The sequence below is a fragment of the Chenopodium quinoa genome, unplaced genomic scaffold, assembly GCF_001683475.1.
Source record: "Chenopodium quinoa cultivar QQ74 unplaced genomic scaffold, ASM168347v1, whole genome shotgun sequence".
Taxonomy (NCBI): Eukaryota; Viridiplantae; Streptophyta; class Magnoliopsida; order Caryophyllales; family Amaranthaceae; genus Chenopodium; species Chenopodium quinoa.
Window position 1 is genome coordinate 4,374,490 of NW_018744704.1, and position 8,670 is coordinate 4,383,159.

An 8,670-nucleotide genomic window follows, 5' to 3' on the forward strand; every position below is an offset into this window, starting at 1 on the left:
AATCCATTCAAGCATGATACAGACGGCATAAAGTGTCGATTATCAGTCAACATACGTCTACTAAACGTTGTGCTAAGGCCACAGGCGGAAAGGAACGCCTCGTACTTTAGCCAGTTCGGATGAGGGACCCAATTCTTGGGGACAATGACTTCAGTCCCATCATCCAAAGGCATGGAGGTCTTCTTGAAGAGCCCTGTCTCCATTATTTGCATCCAAGCCTCATCCGATACTTTGAGAAGGGCGCATTTCTTTCCAAGGAGAGACGGGTGCTTGCTGTAGTACTGACGCAGCCGGTGGTTTAGACGCAATGATGGGGAAGAAACCAAGTAAAACTTTCTCTTCCAGCTGCTCCACTTTGACGGCTTGTCAAGCGTCATCATGTTTTCCAGATGCGTGGTCAACGTATACCATGCATTCCAGCCGCCTGGGGCATGACTGAGGTAGTGCATATGTGCAAACGCCTCCCAGCTAGGCGTTATGTCCTGCATCTCGCAGGCAGCAATGTATCCAAATATATTCACCCAAGGATTGGGTGTTAACTGCCAAACGCCAAGGTCGTAGCCTCTTATAATGGCTTTTATTGTATTATGGAGGGGGAACCGGAGGTTGGCTTTGAATGCCGCCTCATAATAGCATAAATATTCGTCGGAATGATCAAGGTCGTCATCCCAGACGACGGTTACCTCTACAGGCGGCACTAAAATTTCCCATCCTTCCCCAACCGGGCGCTTCTGTAAAAATCCGGGTAAGGTAGCATTTAGAGTGACCACATCCCTTGCGGTCATGTGCGCCTCTGCTGGATTATTGATTGGGGCCATTTATACGCGTCCTCATCTCCTTGGGGGGCATCGGCTCCAAGGAACACTCTGAAGAGTCTGATTGTTGGACGGTCTCTTCACCGCTTATATCCTCGAACTCCTCTAAAATATCATCACTGGGCGTGCTAGGTACACCTGGATGGTCATACTGTACAAGGTCAGCCGGAGCTTCGGCTGAGCTGTCTGATTGGTAGTCGAGGTCTACAGTCGTCCGTCTCGTCCGAGCCATTCTGTCCTGCACATGAACAGAGACGGTCGGATTCGCAGAAGAGTAAGGGTGGTCCAAACACCCCCAAATGGCATCCCCAATCCTAGACTCAGCCGTATCAGGTGACCAGTTGAAATCTGTCCTAGGCCGTGCCGTGTGTGTGTTGGGTGAGTCCATTATTCTTTACAAGCTATACAACCGGGAAAACTCAAAAAAGTTGCAATGGGTAGAGACGGTACCTCGAAAAAGTTTTGAGTTTGGGGGAGGTTGACTATCTGGATCAGCAGCCAAAACTCTCTTTATTGCTTGCTAGATACCCAGACTGTTGCCCGGATGTACCCACTTGAAGAGTAACTAAAAATTGTAGAAAAACCCAAGCGTTCCTCTGAAGTTTTGATTGAAGATACCCCAAACGATTGACCGGCTGTGGGTGTACTAAAATCTAGGAAGATGTCAAAGGACCCTAGGAGGTCTTAATATGTTTTGAATGAAGAAGCACTCAGACGGTAATCGGTTGAGTAAAGAAAAGGAAGACGGTTGTGCAAGAACTAGCAGCCGGTATCAGAGCGCACTTTTTCTCTCAGAAAAATTTCTTAAAAAATTGCATAGTGTGAGAATGAGGGGAGGGGGTCTCTACTTATAGAGAACCCCAGAAGGCGAACCATCACCTTCCAAGTTCAAATTCAAATTCAAAAAAAAAGAGAGAAAAGGAGACGAAACGTCACCTCCTCAGAGCATGACACCTGTCAGGTGCCACGTGGCAAGCCACGTCACACCTGTGAGGGGCAAATGTTTAGGGTAAAAATACCCTGTCCACGTGGACCAATCGCGTGCTGAAACGTGTCAGCATCAGAGAGGCTCTGAGAGAACCAACCCCTTGGTGACACGTGGCACTCCAACCCATGAAAGGGGAACTGATCTCCTTACACTATAAATAGAGGGAAATCCTCATTTATTGCACATTCATAAATATACACACAAAACCCGAGCAATATTAATTGCAGAATTCTCTCGGAATCCGAGAGAAAAACCTTTACATTCCGCACTTTTATACATCCGGATACGTTCTAACTTGATCGTCGGAGGCAGAACTCCACCCAACCAGGGTTTTCCGTGGTTTTGCAGGTACAGACGGTCGATGCACATTCTTGGAATTGTAACTCTCCCAAGGGACTCCAAAAATCCCGAAACAACTTTCATGTAATATTGAATGGAAGAAGAGAGCTGATATCGAGGTTTTGGATATTGAAATGGGGTTTTCTTTTCTTGCTAAAGAATATCTTCCTAAGAAAGTGAAGGAAGTCTTAGGAAAATGAAATTTTGAGATTTTTAAACGATATGTATGTGTTTAGGAGGTAAAGTAGTAAAGAAAAATTAAGAAAGTATAGAATCAATTGATAAGTGTTAAACTTATATGAGTATGTAATGGAAAATTTACGTTCAATATCATATCATTTGCATTATGTATACTGCATCAAATTTCCTTCATCATTTTTTTGCATTGGCTGACCTTTATTTATCAAGAGTGTCATTTTTATCATTCTTTATACTTCTCTAGGGAAGGACTTTTCATGGTTCCCCTCATGTGAGTTGTAGGTTATAAGATGGCATGACCACTAGGTACTACCTGGCTTTCTAGTAATTATTTAAAGTTCTGATCAGTTGAATACTTACGAAAAGGGAGGATGGGTAACTAGCCAATATGCCCACTGGGGTATTTATCCATGAGACATGTTGAATTAATTTTTTTTAATTGAGTCATTCATATCAAAATAAGTGTGAACAATATGTATTTTTCGTCTATGTCAAAGCTTGACTTTAATACTGAAGAAGAGAAAGATATTGTGGAGCAGGTTTTAAAAAATGCAATTCTTTGCTTGATTAAGGAGGACAGGGGTCTTCCTGCTATTGAATTGATGTTGTCAATTCTTCAATGGGGCATTGCTGCACCTTGTTTGAACTCCTTTTCCAAGAAGGGCTTGTGAAGGCCCAATTTGTCACCAAAACTGTAAGCTATCTAGCATATAGTAGTAATTACTACCTTTCTTTAATAGATAAGACATGTCTTCTCTATATTGGTAACTGCTTTACTTGATATTTTGCAAATTTTCATGCTATCCAGTAGCAAATTCCATAAACTTGTTGTTAGAAAGTGTGACACTAGTTGATACAGAAAAAATTAGCTTGTTAGGTCCTCGGTCATTGAAGTTTATGTTTGTATTTAACTGTTGTAACTCATTAACTCTGCTGCTTGCTTTGTTTTTGCAGTTTGCAATGGGCTTAAATATCCCCGCAAAAGCAGTTGTTTTTCAATGGTAAAAAAAATTGATGGTGATAATCATCATTACATTGGATCTGGTGAGTATATTCAGGTGAATGAAATTATCTTTCCCATGACCTATATTATAGTGCATCTGATAATTGTTTGATTTTGTTTTTACGCTTTGATTTTTCAACTTTTTTAAAGATGAGTGGAAGAGCTGTTGGTTGGGCTTTTAAAATTCTGTCTATTTCCAACCAACTAGTCCAATGTTTAAAACCACTTCAACCCAATTTAAAATACTTAGTTGCGCCAATTAATTTCTCATATTAATTTATACACACTAGTTTGATGATTAAATACAGTAATTGATTTCATTAAATACAAAATAAATGAATCATTTCAATTTATAAATAAAATATATAATTTATATATAATAATATAAAATATACAGGGTATTACATAGTGTTTGAGCCATCATCATTCGTCGTGGCCGGCAGCTTAGGTTATGTCCGTAGAGTCACCTTGGACTGTAGGACGTACGATTTTAGCAACCTTTTCTCAACCAATTTGTCCAACAACCTCTTCAGACTGTAGCATTCGTTGGTATCATGACCCACATCCTCATGAAAGTGACAGTAGTTGTGTTTGTCACAGTACTTGACCAGACCTTTCATCGCCTGGGGCTTATCAGAATACACTCAGCTCTTGCTTTCCATGAGGATGGACTAGCAATCTTTATTAAAATCATACTGGGGGACGTACGGTTTAAACTCTTTCTTCTTTTTCTTAGACGGCTAATTGGAGTCATCAACTTCCCATATATCTTTTCTTTTCTTGCTCTCTTCTTTTTTCCGAGCCGGCTGTTCATGCCGACTCTCTTTTGTTTTTACAGATCTCTTGATCTATTTGCTTGCTAGTAGCTCTACCGCTTGAATGTAAGCTTAATCTTCTCTCAAGGCTTTTGTAAGGGTAAATATCCTCTTCCGGATGTGGTTGAACTTGAAACCTTAAAGCCGACCCATCTTTCAAACCCTTAAAGAAGTCTGTATATGCAACTTCATCAGACAGCTTTGGAATCTGAATTTTCTCCAGGTTGAACCGTTTGACATAGGATCTCAGCCCCTCTCTATCTCCTTGAACTAACGCACCCAAGTCCATGCTTGTTTTCTTGGCCGGTTTGTTCATGGAGAAGTTAGAGGCGAATAAGAACGCCAAAATTCTGAAATTGTTGATGCATCCAGCAGGCAAGTTGTCGAACCACTGCTGGGCTATGCCCTTCAGTGTTGTCGGGAAGCATCTACACCATGCAGCATCATCCTAAATACATCAGGTTAGTATATGTCATTAGGTGATCCTCTAGGTTGGTTGTGCCATCATAGGCACCAACCAAAACATTTTTAACCTTAAATGGCTAAGCCGCCTCGGTTATCTCCTTGGAGAACGCATAAGGCTATATTCCAAGTTTTAGCAATCGGAGCTGCAAGTCCAAAAGCTGGACCTGTTGTGCCGCTTGACCTCCAAAGAAGCCAGGTTGCTGGAATGTAGCCCCAAATAGGTCGTATGTCTGCTGAGGGACATACGGTGCCAGTTGTATGATATGCAGGCCAGTGTGGATGGATTGACCGCCTAACATATTAACTTGTCTGGTATGGGAATACTTCAGTGAAGCATTCCGGAATGTGTCGTCTGGCATGGACGACGTTGATGTCGTATCAGACAATTGCTGCAATTTTTTGCGCTCATTAAGTTCCCGAGCGTCTTTGTAAACTTTCTTATTGTCATCCGACTCCTCATGTTGGATGGGATTCCTTTTAGGTGTCTGCGGGAGACAATGGTTTGCCTAGTCAATTGTTGGTTGACCCTACTCGGATAGAGACGACTTTTTGGCCGACTGACTCTTGCTTGGCCCAACATTCTAATGAGTGTTGGCTTTCATCATACTCTTGATTTCGCCTTTGAATTTCATCATGAACTCCATGAATTCCGACCGCATAATGTGAACGGGAGGAGTCGGCCCTTCCTGAAGTACGGGACTCCATTAGGGTTCCTTTCTTTCTCATCCTTTGACCGGATGCGCCTTACTTTAAGGGAGTCATCAAATGGGTCTATATTGGCCTCTGCCTCTACCTCCGTCTCAGTATCTGTATCGAATTCAATATTGAATTCTACCTTATTCGGGCACTTCATGTGGTACATGATCTTTAGAAGCCATCTTAAAGGTACTATCCCCACAGACGGGGCCAAATATTTTGGGGTTTTTTTGCAATGTCCTCCCGGAGAGTTACAACCGGATGCTCTGTACTTGAAACAAACGGAAGCTCCGATTTTTTGGAGTTGCGCCTCCGACGGTCAAGTTAGTGCCGAAATGAAGAAGTAGGCGGAGATTAAAAGTAGAAAGTAGTTTTCTCGATTTTCGAGATAAGTGCAATGAATGCTGTAATAATTGATGAATAGTGAATCCTTACTCCCACTGTCATAAATGTGCAATATTTATAGGAGTGTAGGAGTGCGTGCCCATTAGGCCATTTTAACCTAAGTAAATGGACTGCGTCGTTTTTACTGCTCCTCAAGATTTAGGCCTAAATGCCGACATTTCCTCAATGATGATGGATGCCACGTGTCATGCCCTGGTTGGCTCATTTTGAGCACTAGCTATGGTGACACGTGTCTAAGGTATTTTTACCCTAAAAAACTACAATTTTTGTTTTTTGGTTTTATCTTCTCCTTTTGAAAATTTATGATGGTATAGTGTATAATTGCATAGGAAAAAAGATGGAAAGCAAAGGTGAAAACACAAATGACAATACCAAATCTTCTTCCAAACCATCGACAACCGCAAGTTGTTCCCAAAATACAGTAGATAATGCAGAAGATAGTGCTGAAGGAACGAATAGAAGAGAGCTAAGAGCAAACTAATTTGGAGGATCCTTCTATTTTACCCCGAACTAGTAGACATACATTATATCAAAAGCTGAGATACTTTTACAAGCAAATGAGTGGGGGATGTAATAAAAGCATAGTGCAACTATTGTTTTAAGAAACTTTTTGGAGGATCGAGAGCGGGAACAAGTCATTTGACAGATCATGCACTACAAAATTAAGTCAATATAGCCACAACTGAAATTTGTTGCCATTCACCAAAAATCCGTTGCCAACTCTAGTTAGCAACGGGTTGGAAATGAAAAGTTGTTGTTGTTAAAAGGCTTGTTGCCATGGGATTTTGGCTATCAGTTGCAAAACAATTTTGTAGCAATATTGCATTCATTTACTTATAGTATCCATGATGGTTGATGTACTTGGTGCACGCGTTGCCAACTTTGGCAACATATTACCATTGGTTGTTGCTAAAAGTGGCAACAAATTATTGATGTAAAATTTATATCTAACACGGCTCGGCATGTAAGACTATTTGAATCCCCAGTCTCAAGAATCACAATTGGTAGGAGTCGAACCTGTGACCTCAAAGTCACGTGGTGAAACTCTTACCAACTATACCAAGTACTATTTGTTTACTTCTACGCACATAATTAATAATAAGTGAAAGAAATATTAGAGATGGAATTGAACTTAAAGACAAAATTAAAAATCCATCTCTAAATTACATAATTTACAAAATTCATCTCTAAATTACGGAGTACATAATTCGTCTCTAAAACAATTTAGAGACTGAATTAAAAATATGTCTCCAAATTAGGGACAGAATTAAAAATATGTCTCTGAATTAGTGACGGAGTTATCAGTCTCTAGTTTAGAACATTTGAAACCCGCACTGCCGAATTGCTATCCCTATATGTGTTAATAAAATAAGAAATTATAATCATCACCCGCTAAACATCCGATCCACCCGTTTCACTCCCGGATGACGGATGGATTGGATGCGGGTGATGGGTTTTGCGGGTGGCGGGTTGATTGGGTGAAGCGGATAGAGTGAGCGGATGGATGCGGATGAAGCTCCATCCGATTCGTTGCCATTCTTAAACGACATTATCTACGCTTCTGAAAAACAATTCCTCTCTCCAAATTCATCTTTGATTTTGTGGAGTATGTGAAAAGAACGAAACTCTGTTATTTTCAAGAACTAGCTTAAATCCTATGCCGCGCATGATTTTTACAAATTATGTAATGGAAAATGTTAATTCAATCATACGCAACTTTAACTTGCCAAAAGAAAAAAAAAACTTCAATTTAAATAATTAATTTGTACTCATACCAAAAACATTAATTTGTTAATGCATTAGACTTTATTAAAAAAATAACAAAAGAGATCTAGATATTATGCGGTTAATACCTGTATAATAAACTTATATACCTTTTGTCCCTTATTTTTATTGATACTCTTTGAATGATAAAAAGTTTAATGCAAATTAATTAATTTTTTTTTATTTTACTATGTGATAAAAATAATTAATTTTTATAATCAATTTTTCTATTAATAATTATTGAATACTATATATGAAGTTTTATAGTATTATACCAACTGTTTTTTAATAGGTTATTGCAAACATTTATATTATAGGTAGTATTATTAAAGTAGGGAAAGAAAAGCAGGGAAGAAAAATTGTATTACTGACAGATTAATTATTATATTAAAACAGTTAAGATATGTATTGTATTATTATTATTATTATATTATTATTATTATATTATTATTATCATTATTATTATCTTGATATTATTAATAAGAATTTTAAAAGTAGAAAATAATTTATATACATTTACAGAAAATATGATTGTCAAATTAGAAAATGTTACATATTATAAAAGCCTGAATTTTGACAAAAAAAAAAGAAGAAAGAAATGAAGAAAAAAGACCGAAACATATGTCGTTTCTGATTCGCTTTTAGTGTAGATGAATTGAATATTCAATGAATAAAAAAATGATGTATTTTTATATTTAAAGATATGACATAATATATAATATACGAAATGTGAAGTAATTGGTATGGAAAATATTTTATATAAGAATATAGAAAATTTGTGAATCATATTTTATGTAAGAATATGGAAAATATTTCATATAAGAATATGGAAAATTTGAGATATTTGCTATAATATAAATGACATGAATCTTTTTTATTGTATGAAAAAAATATATGTTGGTCAAATAGGAAGGTTATATTATTATAATAATATTCTAAATATAATTCTAAGAAGATTTGATGAAAAAAAAAAAAAAGAAAATGAGTGCTTTGGAGGGGAAATAAACAACACTATGAATGACACTTCCTGGTGTCTGTTTTAGTATTATGTTATTAATGAGACTTTGAACATCCCTCGAAGTTTTCACTGAGCGCAATTTTGCATTCAAAAAGTGGAATTGCTGTATCCTCATATATACATCTTTAGCTCGGGATCTCCAATGTAGAGATCCGAAACCTATC